At 40.2% G+C, this 27,438-nt stretch overlaps 1 long non-coding RNA gene across 1 annotated transcript; it reads left to right on the top strand.

Annotated features, from left to right (window-relative positions):
• LOC133275536 (uncharacterized) lies at nucleotides 1-27,407 on the top strand. The gene is made up of 3 exons (XR_009745582.1): nucleotides 1-40; nucleotides 25,376-25,695; nucleotides 27,379-27,407. It is a non-coding gene; the product is annotated as an uncharacterized LOC133275536 (long non-coding RNA).
• The last annotated feature ends 31 nt before the right edge of the window (nucleotides 27,408-27,438 follow it).

Raw genomic sequence — 27,438 nt, 5'->3', positions numbered from 1 at the left:
GGGCATGCTGCAGCTGAAGAAGACTTCGGTGTGAGGCAAGGTAAGCTGAAGCTTTGCTGTGATGCTATGGTTGTTTCTGTACTCACAAAGATGTTTCTGGCAAACACTTGTGGCTTGGGTTGAAAATTCAGTGAGTATTTTTTGATTAACCAAGACCTTTTACTCCTTTCACAGAATGGCTCAGCAGGGAAGGACATGGCTGAGTTGCTATTGAACTGAAAGAGGGCTGTAAGACAGTTTTTTGCACTTTATAGTAAGAGATTAGTGACTTATAAGGTATATTAGATTATGCAGTAGACATTGGCTTTACTACTTCAGAGCTGGTAAAAAATACGCCTTCTCCAGAAGCTAGTTTTCCTAGGAAAAGCTACTTTTGCCAAAGGACAATCTCAACAGAAGGTACAATCTCACAGATTTGATGGAATTTTAAGGGAAAGAATATAAACAGCAGGGGGAAAGGGAAATCTTACGATTTTTAGGGGGCAGGACAGGAGACACCTCTCATTTTTTTCCTCTGAAATAATGAGGGCTTAAAGAAAAAATGAAATTTATTCTGAGGGTTATCCCATCAAGAGGCCTCAGTTCCTCTGAAATACCCACAAAGCTTTCTCATGTCTGTGCATTATGCTTCATCCCTACTGCTGGTGCTCAAAGCACCCGTTGTAGGGCAGGACCTCTGTCTGCTGAGTGCTATTCAAAGGCGGAATAAAAGGATAGCCTCTGCTGCAGCAAGTTTAAATCCCACACTCTTAGTCTTAATCTTACTTGGTATTTTGAGTCCTCCGGCAGATTTCATGACATGGGTGCTGTTGTATTGCTGCCATTGATAGGTTTCTGCAGCAAGTGGGCTTTCATTCACAACGCTGTATTAATTGCTATTATGTTTTGCTTTCTGGTTGCAGCATGTCAGTAATCTGCTACTTACAAATGTCTACTCCCTAGGGAGAAAATAAATCGCATGTATTTTTTGGAACCTATGCTGAGTCAATACTTAAGAAATGCATTTGGTAATAATATTGGCTCTAATCCTCCTGAGAGAAATTAATTACAAACAATGTAGCAAGGTAATCAGGAAGCTACTCTTACTGTGTCATTGAGCAAAGAACACCAAAGCAAGTGGAAAGTTTGGATTGAATTAAAACCAAAGCGCATGGTGTTTCCAGAGGCCAGATGGTGGGGGGGGTGTGTGTATATATATATATGTATATATAGCATATATGCTATGCTTGGGAGACCTCAAGGTAGGGAGAGAGGGAAGACAAGCTGGCTAGAGTAAAGTAAGGAATTATAGCATGATGTTATAACATGGCTGCTGATGTGCTGGTCCAAAGATACAGACCACTTCTAATAACGTTGTGGATGCTGCTCTTGAGTTAGGATGTACATGTGTGCCTAAATGCCTGTACTTGCTTGTGAGGAAAAATTGCTCTGGGTAATGAGAAAGCACGAAACACCCCATGGGTTAAAACAACATCATGATCAACAATGATGTGTTATTGCATTGTCCCTGTTACCCAACTACCTTCTTGCTTCTGTTTTTCTATTCATTTCTGGTACCTCATAGATCCCCATCCTCTCCTACCATCTTCCCTTTGCATCTGCCCTCTCCTCAAGCCTTCCTTCTCATGTAGCCAAAGAGCTGAGCTTTGTTTTGCCTTCTCTTTGCCTTCCTTGCTCAATGTTTCCCAGCACTGTAATACCAATTTACTCACCAATAAACCACAAATGAATGTGGGTTTTTTGGAGCAATTACATATGTGGGCAAAGAAAACAAGCCTTTTCTGCTTTTATCCCTGTTGCTTTATTTTGTTTGGGGTTTCTATTAGCAGCAGGACCTGTTCAAATGTCTGGAATATTAGAAGTATGTCCATATATACTAGAATAATGGGCTAAGCATAAACAAGGTGGTTGAAAGTACAGGAGAAATGCAGCTTATCCATGGCACATATTTAGCCCCAGCCTCCCAAGCACAAGGTATGGATCTCTGTGCTAAAAAGCACTACTGTTCAAGTTATGCAGGAACATATTATAGCCTGAGAAAGTGAGAGATACAAGAGCCACTTGAAAGTATAGGGGGAAATAGGAGCATCAGATCTGCTAGATATTTTTTCCCACCCTGGAAAAAGTCCAATCCCCAGTGGGACAAGGCTGGGGGACAATGGCTTAAGCCATCTGGCTGAGCCACTACATAGCTGTAAATATTCGTAAACCTCTTGGAAATGGCTGTAATGTTCACTTTCAGATAGTCACTGCAAGTGATCCAAGTTTGGTTGTTTTTTTTGTTGTTTTTTTGTTTGGTTTTGTTTTGGGGTTTTTTTGCAACATTTAAGCCTTTTCTTAAAGCTGCCAACTGTTTTTATTGGGAACCAGGTGGTTTTTTAATAGTTGATGTCCAGCTATCCTTACCCTCAGTCTTTACACAACTTTCCTTTTGCCTCTTTCTTTTCTATTTCACTTCTGTTTAATTACATCTATTATTTTAAGACATATTTTTTTTAGATCTGAAGCATCTAGGAGAAAGAAAAAACAGTTCAAAGAGAAGCAAAGAATACCAAAATCAAGATACTGCTGTTGTCTTTCAAGCAGTGACAACATTGCCATTTTTCCTTCATTTTTAAAAGATTAAAGCTGAAAGCAGAGATGATGCAAAGACTTGTGTGTGTTTAGCTTTCCTAAGTAATCACATCAATGCAATGTAGTAGATCATTGTCCTTTGGAAAAATCATTGTGTCTTGCATAGTTCATTCTTCAACCTATCTCTATAGGAGGTCTCATTTTTCCTTTGAAATACATTATGGAACAAAAATTCAAGGCTGAAATCCTTCAAGAAATGTAATTTGCTATGGCTGAATGGCTGGCTTCTAATAAGATGACTTCTTTCATGTCTGAGGTCGGTAACTTGGTAACACCTTCCATTCCTGATCTCCAGAAAGAGCCTAATGAACATGATCCTCGGAGGCTGGAAAATACCCAAGGTCTGTGTTCAAGGTGCAAGAGTAAAAAATGTGACACTGGTTTTGCAAGATGCTAGCCTCTATCTTTTAATTAGGTGGAATCCACAGATCTCCAGGCCTCCCTGAAGGTCTGACATTGTCTGCTTCCCTCTATTTAAAAAGGCCTGGATGCAAAGAAATCCCCTACTGCATTGCACCCTCTTTCTTTGCTTTATCTCCAAGTATTAACAAAGGGCTGAAGCCCCCCAGGTGGCCTGTTTTGGGTCTGATCTGCTGGGCTGACAGGCATCTGGCATGTAAGGGGGGAGGCAATGCTGTTGGAACAGGGAACCAGAATGTTCCAGGATGCTGAAGGTGCTGGGATGTTAGTAGGTTCATTATTATTAGTTTTGTATCCCCATGAGCCTGCTTCCCATGAATATTTGATAAAGCCCGAGAAGGTCACTACAGCTTGATTACTCTCCATATGGCATTTCTGCATGTCCCTGCTCTCTCTGCATGTGATTTTTATCCTCTAGCCCATGGCACTCCACCAGATCCCTCTTTTTCCCTGCCTGAATAATTCAAAAGAGGGAGGAGGATGAAGGAAAAAAAAATATAAAATGAAGAGGTGTTTTATTGTTCATAGGTAAAAACTATAGGCACTCAAACAAACCTGAGGGTGAAGCTTTCCCATGCTCTGCGCTTGTGTGTGTGTGAGTCATTACGGAAACCAGTTATATAGGAATGGGTTTCTGAACACCCTAGGTGGCCTGCTTACACTTCAGTGGGTTTTGCCAGTTTAGGCACATGAATTAGGCTGGCAAGCCCTTCAAGGAGAAGTAAGCTTATTCAGAAGTGTCACCAGCCAGTACAGAGTGGTTGCCTGGATGGAGTATGTTAACCTTGCAAAGGAGTTTTGCAGGAGAAATCGTCTCTATGTTTGCTTTTGGCTGGAAAAACCTGGCTCTGCTCAGCTTTCCTATGCCTCTGCCCCATAGAAACCAAGACTGAGATAGCTCTAATAAAGCATACAGCCCTTTTATACACATTAAGTAATCTCCATTGTTGATTAAAAAAAAAGTAATTTTGGTATTCCTTAAATAAAATAGGGAAACTGAGGCAGAAAGTGATAATTCAGACTGGACAAATGAGTCATTCTTCTATAATTAAAAATCCAGTCTTTTGATGCAGTTGAAGAACACAACACAAACTTGATGGAAATAATCTCATTATTTTCTTGCGCTGCTGTCAAAGATCAACAACTTGAAAACTCCTGGAATACAAAGTCCTTCTGACATGTATCGTGGATCCCCTGGCTCCTTATGATGTTAGCCTTGTTCTCTGCTTCCCTCTGTTTATCTGTACAGTCCAAAAAATCTTTTCTGTCATCTTGAGAGATGTGGTCCAAATGGCTGAAGCCTTCGTAGGCTGCCTGGTAAATTTGTCTGTGCTAAAAATTAGGAACAGGCTTATATACTTTAGTTAATGGGAGAGCAGCTGAGAACTTCCATGGATGCTGTTCTTCTCTCACATCCTTTTCGCCTTTAAACCAGCTGTAACCCCATCTGCATCTCTTAATCTTTTGACACAAGCTCTCTGGAGAAATATGTTGTGCTAGTACAGTGCTTGGCACACTGCAGTGGACATGCACGAGACACCACTGCAACACCAATACCCACTACTGCCATGTGTACAGAGATGAGAAAAAATATTTTGCAATTACCACTGATTTTCTCTCCCCATCATCAGGTGCATAAAGCAGAAAATGTTTGGTACAGACTCTTGAAAACCTGTGATGGTTTTAATAAATTTAAACATGCTCAGTAGATTTTCCCTAAGGGAATTACAAGGAATAAAGATAATTAATGTGAGAACTTAGCTGGACAGAACAGATGGTGTAGCAAAAGGCTCAAAATGTTTCATGTGTTTCAAAACTGCTCTTATTTGGTGCTAAAGATGAAACTGTGATCTCCTTGTGTGTTAACTCTCCACTGATTCTTTTGTGCCCTTCTCTCCTCCTTTCTCCTTCTTGGTAGGAAAAGTGCTGTCCCCAGAGCATGCTAGCTACTGTAAGACAGCCACTGAGCAAAACAAGATAATCTAGGTTTTAATAGACATAATGATCTCCTGGATGCAGAACAGCCTCATCTTTGCTTAACCTGGTTTCAGCACTTGGCCAAAGCCACAACTTTCTCCTAAAAGCACTTTCATAGTGGTGTGCTACCAGAGTTTTTTCCAGCTAAGGTGGTCTCACGTGTGTTTCTTTCCTTCAGTCATTCTTTCTTGCAGGACATTGCTGATGCAGGAGCAGGGATGGGGCCCAGCATCCTTGTGCCAGATCCATATAAAACACTTGCAAGGGGAGGATGAGGACAAGTAGCTGCTGTCTAAAACGAAGGTTGAACGGATGCCTGAGATGGTCTTTGTTTTTTATCCCCTGGTTTCTAATGTTCCAGGTGTGTATTAAATCCTCTATTCCTCACGTCAATACAAGTCTTGTTATCAGTTTTCAACAGATCTGGCTCATGCCCCTGCTGTCTAAAAAAGTGTAGTGATGGCCCCATGGGCCAGCCATCAAATGTTCTGCCAACTCCTGCAGCTGACTCCCAGCAGTATCCCAACTTGGCCCTGATAGTTCTGCCAAGCCCGTGGCATGGAAGTTGGTGCTGCCTCATGCTGTGCAGCAGGCCAAAGCAATCCCACTGGTCCTTTCTCTTGCCCTGGAGGATCCTGGTTGTCCTCTTCTATAGCTGTCTAAGTTGGAGCAAAGCTTAAAGGAGAAAAAGACACCAGCAGGATTTCCTCTGCTTCCTAAGCAAATGGCACTATGAGAAGAGCTGTGCTGTGGGCTAAAGAGGCAGCTTGAAGGGAGGAATATGCCCAGTGGATTGAACTGATCAAGATGACCTTTAGGTCTCCCCATCATTGACCTGACATAGTAGAGACATTACAAACAAGCATTTATTGATTTTTATGTAAGTGGGGTGCTAGGATGTGCATGATATGCCCCGGAAAGGAATAAAGATTTTTACCAGTGGTTTCAGTGGAAATCAAGAGAGAGAAGCAAGAAGTAAGTGCCTTTGAAAATCCTACTTTCAGCTTGCTTTTCAATGCTAACATAGAGAAGATATACCTCCTGTGTCAGCTAGGGTTTTGTAAAGGATGATAGACGATATCAAGATCAGATGTTGGGCTTTACAAAGACTTGTCATTGTTTCCTTTTTTTCTGAACAATTATTCATTGTGAGCTTCCCACACTGGAGAGCAACGAATTAATTTTTTCCTCAAAGTTCATCTTTAATACTTAACTAAATAAAAAATCACTTAAGTACCTGATGACTGTGGCAAGGATAGATTTTTTTTCTGGCCAATATTGAAACACTAGGAAGAATTGTTGGATAAAAAAAATTATTCAATCCCAAAGTGTCCTCATTTCTAGTATTTAATTAAGTGATGTTCTAAATGATAGCATATCTTTACAGCAGAATAGGGCGGGGGGGAAAGCTTTCCTCTATTCACTGCTGTGAATATTTCCGCTAATTAGAGGAATAGTACTTTAATGTAGCAAATATTATCTTGTGTTGTAAAAACTCTTTCCCCTCTTATGTCTAGTGAGAGGAGAAAAACATCTGAATAAACAGGCAGGAACAGGCATAGAGGATCAACTGCTGTTTATTTTGATTCACAAGGTGTTGATCCACCCTGCAACTCAACTCGAATGCTCTCTGACTACTCATATGTAGGCACTAGGGTTTCCTAACTCCACGATGTCTGAGCAATGTTGCTGGGGAGCAGGTTTCTTTAAAATCTTTTTTTAAAGATCTATCAGATAGCAGTAGCACTGGTGAGAGACAGTAAAAGGGAGCTTGTGCTTTTCCAGACTGCTGAAAACTAAAAGGCCAAAACTGTCCCACTTGGTGCAATAAAACACACAAAGATGTAGTTCTGAGGGTTCCCTCTTCAGTCCTGTTTAGTGATGCCTTGCTCGTGTGAAGAAACATATTGAGGGCTTTCTGGAGCCAACATGAGCATGTTGCAACTTGCAAAAGCTGCTAGGGGCAGGGTTGTGCCAGCACGAGCCAGCCTGTGCCTGTGGTGACCCAAATGGGTAGGAGGGGTGAGCTATGTAGTTGCATATCCTTCCAAGGTCCCACCGTCCTGAACTTCAGAAGGTGCAGCTTAGAGCAGGTGCTTTTCTCTAAACTTGTATCATTAAGTATGTCAGTAATAAATATGTACTTAGTGCAGACTGTGATTGCATCCTAGGGAACAAATAGAATATTGTGGGTTTATTATTTTAGAATACCAATAATAATTCACTCCGTACACCTCTGCATGGGGAAATCTCTAATGAGCTGCTGTTCAAAATTCCTTGAAAGCAGCGGATGCAGAATAAAATACACAAGCTGGAGGAGGGTCAGACTGAGCCGGGGATGTGTTGTGTGCAACAGTCAGTCGTGACAGATTGCTGTCAATAGGATCACCTCCTAGACCTGCACTTGGACATGGAGGCAAGTTAAGCAGTGGCTGGAGAAGCTGACAGGTTCATCTAGCTACTACTCAGTTTAATTGTTCGTGCAAAGCTCCCCAATGTTATGATGAAACTTTGTGTGACTTGATTATATTAATGAATCACTCTTGCCTGCAGCCTTTAGTCAGCCAGAGGACACTCGGCCTCATGTCACCCCTTTATGCACTCTTGATATCTTTTCCTCAGATACCATGTGTTTCTTTTAATTAGCAAGACAATTTCCTCTGAATGTCACTCGGTCAGATGAGATTCCTCAGCACAAAGAGTGGAAAGGGTGACAGCTGCAGTTGCTGCACAGGCAGGGAGGCAGAGGGGTGCGGGGATGTTTTCCCTGGTTCCCCTCCTGCTGGGAGGGAAAGGGGCACAGCCTGGAAGAGCCCATAGCAGCTGCTGATCAACGAAGGAGAGAGAGGATTTGGCAAGGAAGGGGAGCTGAAGGAGGTGACAGTGATGTTGCATTTCACAGAGCAGTGCAGAAACGTTCCAATTAAAGCTTTCTGCAGAGGTTTTGCAGTTGGGTCACAGCTAGCCAGGCTCACCGTGTCATGGGATTTCTAGCTAGCAGGGAAACCCCTAAACTTTTGCAGGCTATCCCCATCTCAAAAGTGGTTTTGAAATGACTTGCAGAAGGGCAAGAAAGACAATAGTCTTGTTTATTTGATTTTCAGGGAAGGCTGATTCTTTGGTATTCTCTTAGGCTATTGTCCCTGTTTTTTCCTGACAAAAATTTTTGTTAAGGGCATCCAGAATTGTGTTTAAACTAGAGCCTAAAGAAATAGTAATAATAAGAGGTTATGCAGACAATTATCATTTTTCACTCATACTTTCTGAAAACTTTCTACTCCATGGTAGAAGATTATTTTTGATTGATTTTCTTTCTTCTTTTTTTTTTGTAAGTGCTAAGCAGATGCTCCACTGTAATGAGAGGAAATAGAAGTAGAAAATGAGGAGGCTCATACTTAAACAAATGAACAGATGTAGGGAGTGGAAAACAACAGGGTAAACAAATGAATACTTTGAGTAAATAACCTAAAGCAAATAGAAGAAAAAGCCCCACAAACAGTCGGCCTGCACCAATCTGGAGCTGGGATTACTCATCTCCCCAAACTTTTCACAGACTGTTTTTTGTTTTTTTTTTTTTAGTGGAAGCTGAAAGTGAACTTTTCTAGCAATATTGCAGTATACTGGCATGTGGAAATCCCTGCCACTGCCCCACTGCTGATGCTCATCTCAGAGCCCCAGGTTTGCAGTGATGCTCACTGTTGCCTTCTCCCCTGCCTCTACCAAGGGAAACTGAGAGCTGGAAAAGGAAGGAGGTACACTGAATGTGTAGACCAGACTCCCTAGAACAGCCAGAGCAGGAGCTCAAGATTTTTTGGGTGCTCTGCTGGTTTCTCCAAAAATGCTACTCTCCTGAATGTGGAGACCCTCTGCAAACTCTCACCTTTTATCCTAGGAGACATATATCTTGTACCTATTACAGACCATAGAAAATAACTCTCATACTTCTGTAAAATGCGTAGGCTGTACCAGATACAAGGACTTATGCTATATTTTGTACAGATAAAGACATAGGTATCAGTGCTTCTCCTAGGTTGCGCAGAGGAGGAGGGGGAAGGGTGAAATCAGAAAGACGGAGGTGAGCCTGGGCGACGCAATATGGCAGTGGAACAATCCTTGGGTCAAACCTGGTCCCAAGGAGGTAGAGACAGATGTGCATTTCAAACTGGGCAGGAAAGCCTAGGTGAACCCGGGAAGGAAGGACAGCCTGCCTCTTTATAGGTGTTAAAAGCCCTGCTTGGTGAAAAGCAAGGTTGGAAAGTCTCTGCTCGCCAGGGACTGGCACTGGGAATTTTGATGTGACAGCCTTTTCTCTCTACTCACTGCATCAGTTGGAGCAAACTGATTTTCTTCCTCTCCAATCTCTGCTTGACTTTTCCTCCAGTCTATGCTTAAATGTACATCTGTGTGGAAAGTAGCTAAACCCAGGGCTTTTTTGGATCTGTTTTTCTGCAGAGCCACCCTCCAGACGCTGCTCTTTTCTTCTCTATTAAGGGGCTTTGCATAGCACACAGACAGTATTTAGGGAAAACAAGCCCCAAACACAGCTGGTGTGCTTGTGAAACAGAGATCAGTGTTGAGCATCATGTCACTGACTCTACTTTCTTCTTCCTTACCACCAAGGGAAGTCGTTGTTGCCTGGCAAAGCTGAGTTCCAGACCCATCTGGGCAGGCTGAGTCTGGCAGCGACACAGCCGGGTCCTCTGCCTTGGTGGTAGCTGTGGTAACAGTGAGTAAAGACAAAGGGAATGGTAAGCACTAAACCACTCCATGGCAGGAGACCAGATGTTGGTTAACCCAGGGATGCATGGCCTTTTCTGCTAATAAATCCTTGGGTAAAGAGTGTGTGTTGTAAGTCACCAATGAATTTAATTCCCTGACATTTCTGAGATAAGAAAAAGACAGAGAGTACCTGATGTCTGAAAAAATATTTAGACATGTTTGCAAGTTTTCACATATTTTTAACTCGGTATCTCATTACCTGCTTTTGAACAAGGCTATTATTCATTCTTTATCAGATCTCCTCCCCTCTCCCTGTCATCATTTATCCTCCTTAATTAACAAATGGCATCAATTAAAATGTCAAATATACTCTGCACAGAACATGCCAAAGCCACTCTCTGTCATATGTTAAAATGAGAACATCCCCTCACGGCTCAGCAGGGACAACGACAGAAAATCTTGTGTGAAATGCAATTACTTTGCAAGCCCTTTCTGTAGGAAAGCATGACATTTGTCTTGCACAGAGGAGCAGACCTGACAGCAGCAAAGCTTTCTTCTGAAGTACTTCCCAATTTAGATGGTTGGCTGCTTGGGGAAGGGAAAAATCTCATTGCTTGGGATTTATCTTAAATGACTTTAGCTACCTGGCTCCAGGACCGGTCAGTGCTAGGTGTATGGGCTCCCTTGAGAGCCATCAAGAGCTGAGGAGGAGAGAAGAGTATTACCAGGGGGTGATGCAAATCTCTGGTTTATGTGCCAATTTTAGGATAGGATGAATCACCCTCTCCTGCAGAAAGGCAGGTAGCTCTGGGGGAAAATGAAGTCTGCCTGAGCCCCGAATCTCCCTTGAGCACAACGTACCTGAGTGACTGCTGTGACTAGGTAGTTAATTCTTTGACAGCTGAAATTAGCTGAGATGTTCTTGTAGTGTTTAGAGCAGCATGAGGACAGGCTGACTTTTCATCACGGGCCTCTTCAGGATGCTTAATCAAAATATATTGCAGCAAAGGGCATTTGGAGGACATGACCATCATTTTCTAGGAACAAACACTACTTATCCACTAGGCCCTAATGGTACAAGCCTTTCACTGTGAACACTGAGTATTTCAGGTCCATCTGCAGACAAAGTGCAAATGGAGGAGAAATGAAATTTGTATAGCTCAGAACAGTCAGGTAATGTGACTCTAACCAAGTTCCTTACCCCCTGCTTACCTTTGCCCCTGCTTTGCAGAAAAGCTTTACTAGTTTGGCAGGGACATATTGATCACCCATTAGGTCTTTGGATCATGATTTTTACCTAAAAGCTGAAGTCAGTGGCTCAAACCCTATTGTATTAGAGGCTGTAAAAATATATAGTAGGAAAAAAAAAAAACAAAAACAACAAAATGAGTGTTTGGAGAGGACTTTGGAAATGAAGGCACTGTGCAAAACTGGTAAGACAGGGCAATGCTTGTTCAAATACAAGCATGTGTAACCCAATGCAGGCTGCCAGCTGACAGTCATAGCAACACCTTCCTGCTTGGTGATGTTTTTGTGCTTTCTATGCCTACCTCCTGTCACCACTCAGACACCCTGCAGGAAGACCCCCTCCCTGCTTTGTACTACAAGTCCCGAGGCAGGGTGCAGTTTTCCACATCCTGGGCAGTGAAAGATTAGGAAGAAATACTTCCCCAGTAAAACACAAAGTGTCATATGAAATGGCTCTTGCTTCTCCCAGGTAAAGGGCAGGCAGAACTGTTGGAAGCATTCAGACTGATTTATCAGAGAAAATCCAAACCTCAATAATTACATTTTCAAAACAACAAGTGCATTTAATCTTATGTGCATGCACCTCACAGGACTCCCATGGCATTAAGCTAGAGAGGCTTTTACAAGAGAGAGGCTAATGTCTTATCTCGATTCAAATAGGGCAAAAGCAACGTGTGTGCCAGTGGCCTGCCACTACTGCATTTGTTTTCAAGAACTCCCTTTGGACTTTGTCTCCTGTTTAGCGAAGTTTGGCTGAGGTGAGGCACTCGTGTCTTGAGAAGCTGTAGGACAAAGAAGGCGGTCTTTGCACTGGCTGTCATAAAATAATTCTGATGGGCAACTTCAGCATCCATAAGTCACGCACCTAGTCAACCTATTTCCAGTATGTGAAAGCCTAGAGTTTAGGAAATGTGGGTTTGTTTAACTAATTTATTCAATAAAAACTTTGTTAGAGAAGAAATCTTCACTTGGCAAAATACCAAAGTTTATATGTAAGTTCAAGCAAACGCTGAAGTCCTGCTGAAGTTAAAAGGATTTGTTAGGTGTGTAATGGTACCTTTGTGCTCAAATATTTAGCTAACAGGAATGGTATTAAGCATATGCTTGCATGACTTTCTTGAATGGAAACCTGTGAGGGAAATATCCCAAATTGAGGTTGATGAGATCTCTGGAGTACTGGTTGGATGTCTCTGTGGGTGGTTTCTGGTACGTATTAGGCAGGAAAATATATTCTGCAGATTGGAGTGACTCAAAGCCATTTTTTTCTGCAGGATGTGAAAATCATATTGGAAACAACAGCCCCGCACGGGGTAAAAAAAACCTTCAAACATTTGCATGTGTAGTTATGGGCTTTAAAGTGACTGCTGCCAGTAAGGAAAGAGGTCTTAGAGCTTCAACATCTGCTCAGTCCTTGTTAGTTGTTATGTTAAAAATTATTAGGGAAAGAGAACAGAAAATACCCCCAGGCTGCTGTTTAAATGCATGGTGGTTTTACATCTTGAGCACTGTGTGCAATTCCTGTTTGTCTAGCTCAAAAATGACCTAGCAGAGCTGGGCAGCATCCAAAGCAAGGCAATAAGGATTATCAGTAGTATAGAACAGCTTTCTGTAAGGGTTGACTAAATGGCCTAAGGGTCTTTGGTGTGGAAAAAGAGGTGTCTGGGGGGACGTATGTGAGAAATCTATAGAAATGTGAGTTTGGTGGAGAGGGGGAAGTGGATTGCTCTTATAACGCTGGAGCAAACCAGGAACATCAAATGAAATTTTCAAGTGGCAGATTTTGTACGAACAGAGGCAGTCTTTCTAATTATTTTTTTTTTCCTCACAGTGGTGAATAATGCTGCCAAGATCATTACCAAAATGGACTCTCTTCTTGAATCACCTTTCAAGTTGGGAAACAAGCACAAAAGTTTTTCAAGATCCTCTAATCCAACAGAAAAGGACACCAAAACATCCTGAGGCACCTATGAAAGGTCTTTCTCAGAAAATTAAGTCCTTGCTATCAAAGAAAGTGAGTGTTATGATCTTTCCCATGGATTTACAGATCCCTCTATTAAAGCCAGTTAATGTTTTCCTGCCTACACTTCTGGCTGAAAATCTGTCATTGACAGACATAAACTACCTTCTAATCGCCAGCCTTAATTTATTCATTACTTAGTTAAATATATTTATTCTCGTACCAGACTTAGCCCTCAACTTGAGAGGTTTTTCTTTCCCTCTGGTGTTTTTTTTATCCTCATACATTTTTGTAAAATTGAAAACAGCATTGCAGGGAGCCATTTGTGGTTAACTTGCCCGTCATTTTCTCAAACCTATCTTGATTGAATTACCTGATTTATATTGGTGTAACCCATTTGTGAATACATTGAGCAGTGAAAACATCCACACTGACCATGGCAGATCTATGCTAGTGTTTTGCTTCTCCGCCTTTGTATCCATGAACAGAAAACGTGCTTCTTCATTTTTAACTTCAAAGGGGGGAATTAAAAAATGAGGAAGGATGATAAAGCTTATACTCTAGCCATCTAGGCAAACCTTACAGAAACAAATGCTTAAAGGGAGCAGTCAAAAGGATAAAATTATTGGATTAGAACATAAATGCTTTAGGTAGGAGCTCAGAGTAAATGTGTGTGTAGCAACAAGAGAAAAAAAAGGGCGGGGATTACAGTTAAACAATGTAGTAAAAGAAGCCACTAGAGAAAGACAGAAATCAACACACATGCAAAAGACATGCCCAAATTCTGGAAACTTAAATGATAAACTGTAATAAGCAGAATTTCCCCCACCCCTCATAAAAAAAGGAAGGCTGGCTGGGGAGATAATGTTGCTAAATGCAAAAGAATAATTTCTACCTCCCAAATGTATCAGAAATAAAAGAATATCCATCTACTCTGCAGGGATAATAAATGTTGAGGCACAATCAAGGGCACTAAGAAAAGGTCAGACTATGTAATAAAAAGACATTTAAAAAAAATCATTTGATGGAACCTAGAGAGCTTTCCCACATCGCAACGTCTCTTTCTGGGGTGTTTTTCTGACAAAATTAAATTTCTGACAGAAAAGGTTTCCAAATAAATTATCAAGAAGAACAGATATCAATTAAAAAAGCTAACTAATATTCACACAAGAGTTGTAAAAGAATTCAACTATGGAAGTGCTGACCTACCAGCTATGTCTTTTTCATGTACTCCTTGAATAGGCCTTGGTACCAGAGAATGGAAAGTGGCAAATACATGTTTTTGAAGTAAAGTCTGGGAGCATCTGGTGTAAACTGTAAGTAAGAATTGAATGAGTAGATTTTGGATAAATATGATAAAGTGGGAGAAAAAAAATCTGTGTAATTTTTATAAAAGAAAGCTGTTATCATACAAATCTATTGAAGCTCTCTGTGGCAACATATATATTAATAAAGGGAATCCAATCAATACAAAGCACTGGATTTTGAAAATCTTTTGATGAAGACTCTTTCACCAAAGTCTTTTAAAGCTTTAATGGGACAAGAGAAAAGGTTTATTAATTTATATTGTTATTGTGTATTATTTTAATTAATTTCCTTAAAAGATAAGTAATGAAGTGAAGAATAAATGGCCAGTCTATGCAATGGACATCCAGTAGCAATCAGTGTTAGGACCTGGTATGCTGTGTATAGTCACATGTGATTGCAAAAGGGGTGATTGGGAAACAATAAAACTCCCTGGCAGTTATATGCTATTCCAGAAACACAAAACTAAAATTACCACTGAAGTGTTAAAGATGCAAAGTGACTGGCTGATAAAATAGCTGACAGAATTCAGTGTCAATAAATGCAAAGTAATACAATGGAGAATGGTATTAAGTATGCATACATAACAAGGGGTTTAAATGAACTGTTTTTCATGAAAGAGATGCTGGAATTAGCTGGTTAGTTCAGCAAAAAGAACAGCCAATTCTTTATTTTCCCTTTCTTCCCCTGTTGAAAGAAATGTTGTAATATCTTTTTTGAGCTTGGTCTCAAGCACCTTCCTCCAATTTTCTCCCCTTTATAAGAATGTAGACCTGTGGTATTTTTCATGCCTATGTGTCTAGGACAGCTTTGCATCTTCCTAATTCAAAATGTTGAGCTCTCCAAAGCAGCTGACTTCCACAGTTATTTTCCCTAGGTTGTCAAAATTTACTGGTCCAGATCTAGAAACAGCAAATTATTGATGTCAAAGAGAAGCACTCCATCTGGGCACTCTAAGTAATTATTGACAGGAAGAGATTGCCTGAAGGTGACGGCGAATTGTCCTTCATGTCAAGATTTTCAAGCGAGACTGGACCTCTCCTGCTTTAAGGTCAGAGCTAGTTCAGGTTGGTCTTGACTTTGGCTGAACTCCTCTGCTTCAGACTACTCACCTCAGCAGTCCTTGTGCCTTTCTTCTCGCTATCATCTCTACTGTACATGCATTTCACCCATACAACACACTGCATGAAACCTATTGCATTTACTAATTAGAATAGCAGTTGCTAATTAAGTTTAAATTCCAATGTACCAATCAAATTTTATTTCCTAATTGTACTACATTATCGCTAATTAGAATAACAGTTTTTACTTAATGGATTATATTTAAATTAAGATGTCTCCATCCAATGTTTTTTCCTACTTACATTTTAACTAATTGGTACTGTAATTATTAAGTTATGTTAAAATTGAAATATATCAGGCTGTTAGGGAATCATATGATAGTTTGCTTACGTCTGTATGATACTAGTAGGAATGATTAAGATACAGTCCAGTTAATTAGTTCTGGAATCAAAATAATTTCATAAATGTTTGAATAAGGAGTGAGTGTACGCTAGTCCCTTGCCACACTATTAAGGAGGAACTTATTATGGGCTCAGAAGATACTTAACATGGCTATTGGTACTAATCAGCTCAGATTGAATCTGCAAATATTTAGGCCCAGGTTCAGGAGGACATTTAAACATATGCCTATGGTTGTCCCACCGTTCTGAATCAGTCTTTTGATTCCTGCTTGTCAACACTTTAAATATTTTTGTGATGACCAGTAGAAAAAGGCCTTTGAAGATTAAGTGACCGTACTTTACCTTATTCTGCTACACCAGCCGGACAACAGCTGAACGTTCCTGAACACCAGTTAACCCTTGCTGGTAACACTACTTGTTGAGAGTTGCAAGATTGCGGTTGTGAACAGTAGGCATGGGGGTGAAGAAAGGAGCCTTTCAATATCCCTTGTATATTTTTCTTTCAGGGCTATTATAACCTTAAAGAAGAGTAGGGTGGCTTCTGACAGATGCTTGTATACATACCTGTACTTGTAGTCACATGCCAGATCCTGCGGCCATTCACACCCATGCATGCTGTGGTGCATGCAAACAGAGGAGCATGAACAGATGATTAGGTCTGCTGTCTTTGACAAAATTGGTTTTGCACAGATGGTAGGGAGATGTTACCTTCTGCATCCTTCAGCCTAGGCTTTGTCATATTTAGGAGCTGAAGGATGTTCCTATAGAAACTGCCTTTTGTTTTTGTGACCCAACATATAAATGAAGGCTGCTTGAAAGCTGCCAGGGAGCTTTGTAACAGAGTCACAACAAAAGCAAATATTTGGCAAAAGTCTGTAAAGACTTACTACCAATTCCAGAGTTGCAATATTACCAAGAGCAGGTGGGATAGCTATAATGATCCAGCTGAACTGTATCAGGTTAACAACCTTCCTCAAACAGGTGGCATTCAAAAGAAACCAGCTAGATTAAATAAATAAATGTGTGAGGTAAAATAAGGGTTAAATTGTGAGGGAAGATTACTGGTGCTTCATAGACAGAAGAGCCCATTAAAAATGAGATTAAAGTGCAAAGTTTTGAATTAATGAGATTTGGAAACTATTTGGCAGTATCACCTCACTTCTATATAAGTAAATGAGAGGGTGAATTTCAGAAATGGTAGATATTCGGTAGTGCAATATCCTCCTTTTTCTCTTGGCCCATGCTTTCTAAACTTTAAAGGAACAGACTGGAACTCCAGAGAAATCCATCTCCATTAAGGGGGTCTAAGTCATTTTTAAAAGCCTGTGCAATTTAAGGACAAGTGCGAAAGAAAATATATCAAAAAATCAGATTGTCCTCATATTAAACAAGATCTGGATTTTGAAGTCACATAACAGCCAATGTCATCAAAAGCTCCTACAGTGTTGAAAAAGAACAGGCAATGTCAATTGAAAACTACTTAACAGAGGCAGAAGGATCAGCTTGAGAGGTAGGAGATTATAAGCCATGCCAGCAATGTACACTTGAGAGATTGATTGTGTCCTTCATTGTGATGCAGCTGTAGACATGAAGGCAGATGCTGTATGATTATTCTCTAACAGTGAACTATGAGAGAATTTTATCCATTTTCTTCTAATTTACTCTTTGTAAAACTGTGTTACTTTAAGCTCTGTTCCAGCATGCTAAGAACTCCTGTCTGTACAACATGAACAAATGATGAAATCTCTGAGCTGTATTTTCATTCTGTGTAACTTATTTTAAGGCGGAATGTGGCATCTTTTTCCCAACAAACTTTGGCAGCTTTTAGAGCATAGTTGCTTTTGACTGAAATGATGAACACAGCTGAGAGTCATGGCCAGGGAAATTTGTCAAAGTTGGGTCCTCTCCAGAATAGACACTGTAGATCTGCCATTAAGTGAATACACAAGGGATACAAACAAGCATTTGTGGACTACTCATACTTAATATAGCATGTATTACCCCATCCTCAAGATATCTGCATCTCATCCTCTAGCTTTGTAAACAATGGAAACAGGTGAACACCTTGGGCTGGATACTTAGTTGGTATAAATGCATGGAGCTATGCTGGTTTACTGCAGCTGAGAAGCTGGTGCCTGCATTATATCATAGAAATTATTTTATGGTCTGCAACCCTATAATCACCCTTGGTGCTTACAGGAGGTGCCTTCAGCTAAATTGTACAAGGACTACAGATTCCATGGTAAGAACATTCCTGATTGAGTTGATCACAGCCAGAATATGATGTCAGGTCACACCACAAACTTTCCGAGTTGTGTATTGCTCTTAGTGATATTTCGGCATCTTTCTGTTTTCTTAAACTTGTGGCACACTTGCCTTGTCTTCAAATAAATAAATAAATAAATATTTGTAGGTTTCTACCCTTGCCCTCTGGGTTGCAGTCATCCAGGGTGAAAAATTGCATTGATTCAGACTAAGAAACAGAAAGATTATGTGCAGCTTAGATGAATGCTGTAGCCATAAGGCTGCATGCCGGAAAATCTTTAATTTCATTCAGGGTGGTGGTGAAGTCAAAACTACGGGATTCAGTTTTTGCAGGAAGTATCCAGTGGGGTCTGGTTATGCTCTACCCTGGCTCAAAACTTCCAGAGCTACCACAAAATACAAACAGGCTTGTTGTCTGGTCAACTTTATATTCAAAGCCTTTCCTAAATCTGATTTACAATAGTGCAGATACATTATTTCATATACACATGAAGCTACAACTGAACATTAACAGTATGAAATCAGTAGGGGGAAACATCACTGCAAAAGGCACTGATTGCAGAATCTGAACTTCAATGTACTATTTCTGTTCTCAGTAATTAAAAATGTAAGAAAATACACAAAGCACCATGTGTGCATACACGTGTATGTGTGACTATGATAACTGACAAACTAGTTAACAAAACTAAGGAACTCGTATTTGTTAAGTTAGACTGAGTTTGTACCAAATTTTATTTAGCTGTAACGCTGGTGGAGATACATCTTCTTATCCCTCTCTGAAGTTTCTCCAGCACAGCCCCCACCCCCCGCAGATGAGAATTCATTTGTTAAAAGGAGAATTGGCAGCAAAGACCATCCTGAGTTATGCGGGCTGTGTCTCTTCAGGAGACAGGATTATTGCAGACACTCCCTCTGCACTAAGATATTTAAACAGTCTTCCTGGCAATGTTAAAAATGTAAGGTGTACATGATTATAAAATATAACTGTACAACGACTTTCACATTTAAAAAGCAACAGAATGTTTTCCAGCTGCAGCTATCACAATGTCAGAATATGATATCACTCTGAGCATTTATTCCTGGAGGCAAAAAATTCCTGCCTTTCTCACTCCCTCTCCAAGGTGTTCCCCTCCTTATCTGAGGGGCTCTGTTGTTTGAGGTGAGTACCCTTCATTGCCCCTTAGCTCCTCTAACAGGCTGAGAAATCCAGACCCAGAAGGCAGTCCAGCACTAGTGAAAATCCTCCCTTTGCCTTCATGGGAATGAAACAAGTTCATAGGTATTCCACACACCTACAATATTGTTTTAACTATACTATAATGCAGTGTGCGCCGTTGCTATAATCTGTATTTCCTGAATAAACCCAAACGATAGATAAAACCATGCAAAAGTAGCTATCTAAACAAATATCTCCAGGGCAGTTTTGCTGAAGATAAGAGACATATTCCTCATATGAACACAGCAAACACCTGCCAACTTTCCGACTGAACAGCAGGTCATAAAGGAAGCACAGCTCAGAAGAGCAGAGGCATACATAAGCATCAGAATGAGAGGTGAGAGAGAAAAACAGCTTTCATACATATGGGGCTGGAAAACAGCTGAATAAAACAAACTCAATGTGAATGCCAGCACAGTTTTCTGCCCAACAAAATGTGAAGGCATATGTGTGGAGTGAAAGAAAATGGCATCACTGCATTCCAGAGCTGGAAGAAAAGCCAACAAGAAGGAAAAGGAGACAAGTTAGGAGCAGAAGCTACAGGGTGCTGTCAAGCTCTTTCAGACCGGAAAGGCTGTGAGAAGGTGTGGGATCAGAATAAAAGTGCATTCTGGTGTGTTTGCCTTCAGTGAAAACTCAGAGGAACAGCAATGTAATTCTGTGGATTAAAATTTAACCAGAGTGATACAGCCTGGTCCTTATGGGTCAATTCCTTTGCTGTCATGAATAACAGACATTCTGTCCAAAGTGGCCTGAAGCTGTCCACTTATGCCCTGACCTACAAAACTTCAAGACTTGAGGAAACAAAGAATCTGGGAACCTAAAATACTCTCTTTCTTGTCCTTTGGAAGTCTGACCAAATTTCCTTTATCAAGAGTCAAGCACAATTTCTCTTGGCTGCTCAACTGACTACTTGGTTGCAGCTGCATTTCTGTTGATCCCTCTTTATTCTTGCTTTTGCTACTGGAGGCTCGATCTCTCTCATGACTGGCTTACCTGTCTGCTATTTTGGACTTGGTTATATTGTATACTCCATGGTTTCTTTCCATCTAGACTTGCTTCTGAGTGTTCGCCTTGCTTCTTGCTTGATGGTCTTCAAATGTTCCTGACCACTGGACTACCTTCAGGCCATCCGTCTTGCTCAAACTCTTGGTCTCAGCTGCACTTTGGTCAAGGTACTGTGTTCTTCTCTGGGTTAAAAAATCCTCACTTGGCTCCAGTCACTGGACTTTTCTCTCTCTGTCTGCCTGACAATGATCTTTACCACAAAATTCCAGAATCCATATCAACTAAAATGGGTCAAAACAAGAGAGCATTAAAAATAGGGGCACCTGCAGTAGTTAGGAATTAGATGAATGACCCACAAGACCCAAGAGGGCCCCTCCCCATCTTCCCTCTAGCTGTCAGTTCTGGCAAATAGTTTGTGTAACTGAGTCTCAGCAGCCAAAAACCTGAGCATTCTTCCATGTCATCCTGTGCTTGTTAATGCAATCTGTGTGCTTTGACTGCTGTGATTATTTATTATTAAACTAAGAAAAGCATTTCAGGAATAGCTTGTGCTACTGCACATGCCTTTGCACATGCCTTTCCCTTATGTACAGTTTGTCACCTTCAAACACACTGTTTTCCTCTGTATTTGTTTTAAAATGAGAAGCTTAAGGAAATGCAAAACCAGTCACAGAGGAAAAAGGAAACCAGTTATTTATAGTATGAAGCAGTTAAGCCTTCAGAATAGTTATGTTTTTTTAGCAAGCAGCACCCTAATTCTGCAAGCATTTAAGGGCATCCTAAGACTCAACACATAAGGCAAGGGATACTCTTGGCCCAGGTTGAGGCATGTCATCAGGGTCATCTTCGGAAGGACACTTGTGTTCTGGACAGATGTGAGAGCTACCAGCCTTGACTTGGAAATTGCTGGGTGTATCTCCAAATCATCTAAGAACCATCTGGATGCATCAGCACAGCTGGCAACTTCATATGGTGCCGAGATGGTGAGCCCATAGGGAAGAGAGAGCATCTTCTACACAATCTGGATAGGCAAGACAGTCCACAGACTGCAGAAAGACTGTCCATGTTGCCTAAAAGTGTCTGTATGGATGTTTGCAGAATTGAGACTTAGCTGTGGGATACAGGTCTAAATCATTCTACCAAAAAGAAAAAAATTACAGATAACTTCTGAGTTTTGAAAAGAGGGTGTTTGTCATAAGAAAAAGTCTACTGACTTTTCAGCAAGTGCTCATTAATTATGTAAAGTTACTTAGGCTCTATCTATCAGAGAATTTGTATCTGTTATTCCCCATTCCTGCACAAACTTGGGTGTTTTTTTTGTTTTTATTTTTGTTTGTTTCTGTTTGTTTGTTTTTTATTTGTTTTGTGGGTTTTTTGTGGTTTTTTTTTTTTTTTCAAGAAATGTTTTGCTAGGATGATTTTCAGCAGCTCTTCACACGTGTACTGAAATGTGTTGAACTGATCCTGTTAGCGCTATGAAGAAATACTGATACTAACAAACACTTCTATGTGCTAATCTAAATCCCAGCAGGAACAGGTACCAAAAAGAGCTCTGAAAAAACACAGTAGGCAAATAGTTATAACTGGCCAGAATTTGTATTGTAATAAATCAATATTTGATAAGCAATAAATATTTCCTCTGCTCTCTCTCTCTCTCTCGCTTCATAAGACTGAAAACAAAAGTAAGATGGTACTTGTCAAAGTTTACTGCACTAGCTTCATTGATCTCTTTTTGAACACAATGGTAAAGTTCCCTGTTAACACCAGTGGGAATTGAGTTATGCCAACAATAAACACTCTTTACAGCCTATTGGTTATAGATATTAGGACAGGGTAGGATTTGGAGCTGGGTTTTACCAGAGAGAATCAGTTATGGCTTAATTTCACAATTGGGTTGGTAAAATATTTGAGAGAAATATCAAATTAGTGATAGGAAGCACTTTTAATAGAATGGTAGAGTGAAGGTTGTTTTTTAATTATGCACTTGAGGCACATTTTGGTTCATGCTAATACCTAAAGATGCTCATCATTATATCATGAGCTGTGCTCAGTTCCATGGCAGAATCATCTCTAAGATTTGATTTACTGCACTATGACTTTAAAGGCGCAGATACCAGACACATCACAGGGCTTTTACTCTCAGCATTTAGGCTTTGCTAGACATGGAGCTACAACTGTAACATTTTAAAATTCAATAAACAAGGTTTATACAAATATTCCTGCCATGTATAGGGTGTTGAAGAGGGTTTCATTTCTGCCTAGCAACTTTTTGTTACTTTTTGGTCACAAAAAGAACCAAAGTCCCTTTCTGCCTCCTGGACTTTCCCTGCCGTGAAGGACTCAGCCTACTAATACCTCTTTGCCCTAAGTAACAGTAACTGCGCTAAGTTGCTAGCCACGCTCAGCCCTTTTCAGGTGGGGTGCAAAGGGTCAGAGAGCAGAATTGCATCTGAGCAAAAGTGCATGTCCCTCTCTTCCCAAAAGCTGATGTTTTTTTTGAAGATTCAGTGTAATGAAAATGATCCTAAGCAATGTTATCCATCACAGCCTCTACTTACTGTGAGAAACAGATTTAACTCTCTCAGCTGCTCTTTCTTTATCAGTTATCTAGGAGAGGTGATGACTGCTCAAGAGCTAGGGGTTGTCATATATATGTGAAGGTATTCCAGTTCTACTTCTGCCTTATAACTAATGGTTCAAATATCCAATACACAGCTAGCTGTTTCATGGTTTGTAATAAGTTGTATGATGCCTCTTTTCTTCCCTCTCTAGACAGATGTAATTTTTTGAGCTAAGAAAAGGATGTAAATAAATCCCATGTAATCCATAATGCTTCTGCTGCAAAACCCCATGGTTACAAAAATGTTTACAGCATTTTTATTTCTTATGTGCTGCTGCACAGCTAACCTTTTGCATTAATAAACACTGTACACAAATGTTTTAGAAGCAAACTCAGAGATTTATTCCAGCAAATATTAGCCCATTCTCTCTTTTTCTTTTTTTTTTTTTTAAGTCTCTCTCCCTGACAAGTCCTAACCACAGCTCCTCAAGATGAAGCAAGATGTTTTAAAATAATTAAAAGTTTCTGCCTTTGCATGACTTCTATTGACACCACATCTGCTTGAGTGTGGTAGGAACCAGCTCCAAGCCAATTAAAAGGAGATGGGTGCATCATACAGCTCCATTCTCTCTTAGTGAACTTTTGACCAAGAAGGCACCATATTGATTAATTTAATTTCTTCCTAATCTGCTTGTATTCTGCTTGATAGCTTGGAGCTTTGCTCTCTTCTGTGTCAGTACAATGACCCTGCTCTTGAGAAAGCTGCTAGTTTGATGCAAAGATTTCAAGTTATTACAAGATGTTGAACACACAGATCTCTTCTTGGCTCTCTGCAAGATGTCATTTGCAAGATGAGGAGGGCTCTCACCCCTTAGAAGAAGAAATTGTAAGGCATTATTTCACAGCTTTTAATACACCAACAAACAATTTCACTCAGCACAACCTAGCTAAATATACTCAGCCCTTCAGGATGAATATATGGACAAGAAGAAACTATCTACACCCAGGTGTTCTGTTAGAGAAATGCACATGTGCTATGCGGGTTTTAAGAGCTGGCCTGCAGGCAGGTGCTCATGCACTAGTCAGTGAAGTCAGAGGTCCCTTTATGAGTAATTATGCATATGAAGGCTGAAAGTACATTTCCACAGGAATGTTCCTTTTTCTGTTTTTGGGATGGTGCTGTAGGTTTTTTTGTAAAGCTCTCAAACTGCCGATATGCCTGTTGTGCAATGGCTTGTCTTAAGCAAAGTCTAATGAACAGGGCCAAGGGTGCACTCTTGCAGGATGCATACTCTAGCCTCCTTGCTGTTATGCTAGCCAGACATAACGGATTTTCTTTTTGGCCTTGTCAGATAATGAGCTTTGGCCAACAGAGAGTGTTGGCTTCAAATGGGACCTTCTTGGACAATAAGGAAATGTTTCTTGCTTATTTTTGTTAGCACTTGCATGCTAGATGTTAATTATGACGTGCAACAACAGAACAGGGCTGCAGATCTCTTCCTGTGAGCAGAAGATGTTTCTCAGAGGAAAGCATTTTACATATCTTCTAGAAGAAAAACAGAGCAACAAATATTGTTCTTATACAGAGCTACAATGAAAATCCTGACACTTGCACCTTCATATTGGAAAAGTCCTTTGCCATTCAGATTGTGCATTCAGGATCAAAGTGACAGGTGGAAGTAATGTTTCAAAACTAGTATACTGTGAATTTCTATTTGCTTAAGAATTTAATATTTATAAAGTAGCTTAGCTTTGAATTACTATGACAGTATCGCAGCATTAGAGACCTGACTGTCCTGATAATATAACTGTAACTAATTCCCCAAGAGGATCTTTGGCTAGTACCTGTTCCAGACTATTTTATTTTTTGTTTAATTGTGAATTCTCTACGTATACAGATTGGGTCTTTGTGGCATGGAAAGGAAGTAAGCATGGCCTTTACAAAATTAAAGAAAAATGTGCATTGTTACTGAGAGAAAAAAGTAGTATAGATGAAATACAGATGCTTGTATTTACACAACATCTGGAAGACAAATACTGACCAGATTTTTTTATCACCACTATACCACTCCAAGTTAATGGAAAAGACAGAAGGACATCACAGAATCTCATCAAAGGGATTTAAAGATGTCAGTCAGAGTTTCTAAACTTACAGTGAATTTGGCACTTAATGTTTTTAGTTAGGCTTTTGGAGTTTCAAGATAATAGAAAATAAATAATGGAATGGATAGGATAATTTAGGAAGAAATTGTGTTTGAAACCGTATTATCAAATAATCACTCTCTGTAGGAGAAAACAATAGAGTGGGACCTTGATTTTACTAGTTGGATAAAGATAAGTATTCAGACTGAGACAACTAAACCTTAAGAAGATAATTACTTGCCCATCAGGGGCAATGTTGTCAATTAATCTTAATAGCAACATATAGATCTCCTTAGTATTTCCATTGGATATACTGGGAATATTGCTAACACCGGCACGATCATGTTATTAAGGAATCGGAAGGGCAAAAGGAAATAAGAATGACCACAAGAGAGGGAGTGACAGCCACTCACTAGAGATGAAATAGTTTCCTCTTATTTAATTAAACAGCATTTTTTCAGGTCCAAAATGGAACAAGTGTGTCCACGTTTACTTACTATGTGCCTCTTCCACTAGCATGCCACATTCTGAAAACCAAGATCAGAAACATTATTTTGCCAACAGGAAAGTATCATTTATGCTGCTTATTATTCATGGCTTGAATAGTTTGTTAATATTACTACTTCTTCCTTGCAACTCCATTTGTACTTCAGATAAAGACAACTATTTTTGCCTCACCTGGATATCTGCATAGAAGTGGAAAAATGGATAATAACATGGAGGCTGAGATTTGAAGAAAGCTTACTACTGGTTTAGCTCAGTTCATCTTATCTGTTTAAAAGTAAAGGAAAAAGATCTTCCATAATATTGTTCATTCTAGATAAGGAAAGTTTGTGCCCTGATTTAGTTGCTGGGACTGAGTGAAAAAGTGTATGTTTTGGAGTTTGAGGTTTTTTTCAGCAGAACTGTTCTGAATTAAATTTTTCAGCTCCAGTTTCTGAACAAAAAAAATTGCATCATTCCATCATAAGAACATTTAATTAGAAGTGAAAACCCACTGAAGTCAATGCAACAAATCAAATTACTTTTAGGACAAAAACATGGCAGTGGCTATTGCAGTAAAATATGAGGAACACCTCTTGTCATTCAGTATTTATAGTGGCCAGCAGCCACTGTAAATTCCTGAGTATAACAGGAAGCAAACACCAAGTGTGAAATGATCTCATCTCTTCAGGGTGCTGATTGTATGAGCAGCTCTGTTGGTGCTTATCTTTACACATGTAGATAGATCTACCAAACATAATGAGCTTCAGTTTCTGAGACAGCAGGAAAAGCCCTGAATAAATGTGGGAGGGAGTAGCAGAGAATTGATATTAGCAAAAAGGAGGAAAAGATCCTCTTTTTTTTTTGTGTGTTTTTTTTTTTGGTTTTGTTTTGTTTAGTTTTTTTTTCCCCTTGTAAATGAAACGTACTGGCCTGTACTAGCGTACTAGCAGCAGCTTTGCAAGCAAACTGTGCCCTTTGTGTTCTCTCACTTGCTTGGGAATCATCCAGAAGGCCAAAGCAGCCCATCAGCATGGAACTATGAAGCATGGAGCCTGCACATACCTGTACACTGCCATCAGACTAAATGTGTGACTGAGAGGTCCTGGCAAGGCTTGTGAAGTAAGGGGAAGGGGCAGACTCATGGTTGAGACAGGAGTGAATTTTTTGGAGAGCCATAGTCTATGATGGAGGAGCCACACTTGAGAGGTGATAGAAAAAGATGGGAATGCACTAGTGTTTTGAGCTATAGGGATTGATGGGCATGGTTAATAGGACACAGGATGGAATGTAAGGCTTTAGAATTAGGTCTATGCTCAAAGCAATGCATGGTATGAGGTATGGAAGGTACAGATGCCCACTGGTCCCCTGTATGCCTTAATCTATGCGTAAGTAGGCTTAACCTACTTTACACATCTTTGAGGGTGAAAAATTCCAAGAACAACCTATTTTCAAGTCCATCTGATTGCTGCCTTTGCAACTGCCCCTTTTTCCTGAAGGAGGAAAAGCCAAAGAAAACCTCAGAATTGATGAGCAGGGGTCCCTGCACTAGCCAGGTGAGTCTTGGCAAAGGTAGGGGTACAGGCAGAAAGGAACAGAAGAAAGTGAGCAGCCTCCTGAAAAGGTATTGAGGGGGCACTGGGATGCCAGGCATGGCTGTGGAGTGCTCATGACTGCCAGTGTAAAAACTTTGGGATTTATACCTGCAGATATGATAGCTGAATGGAAAAGTGCTGTGTTACCATAGGGAATTTCCAAAGCTTTTTACCAGACTGTGTTCTTAGCAGCGCTGAAAATAAGACTAGACTAAAGCAGATGACAGCAAGTTAAAATCAACAGAGGGCAGCCATTTAACAATAGTAAGGGACACAGTCCAGCATTTCAGCTGTTGCAAGGTGCTGTGATTGTTCTAGTGTGTGTGGAGAGGGAAAGACTTGGTGATGAAATGACACTATTTTAAAGGTTTCTTTGCTTTTCTTAGGACATCTGTTGGGATGGCTGGTCTGGTCTGAGGATATGCTTGTGGGAAAAATAATATTTC

Source organism: Pezoporus flaviventris, unplaced genomic scaffold, assembly GCF_033815535.1.
Source record: "Pezoporus flaviventris isolate CSIRO_AGI_PZ_B2104156 unplaced genomic scaffold, CSIRO_AGI_Pfla_v1 ptg000002l, whole genome shotgun sequence".
NCBI classification, from domain to species: Eukaryota; Metazoa; Chordata; class Aves; order Psittaciformes; family Psittacidae; genus Pezoporus; species Pezoporus flaviventris.
The sequence above is the reverse complement of the archived record's forward strand: the minus strand, read 5'-3'. Positions and strand labels throughout refer to the sequence as shown.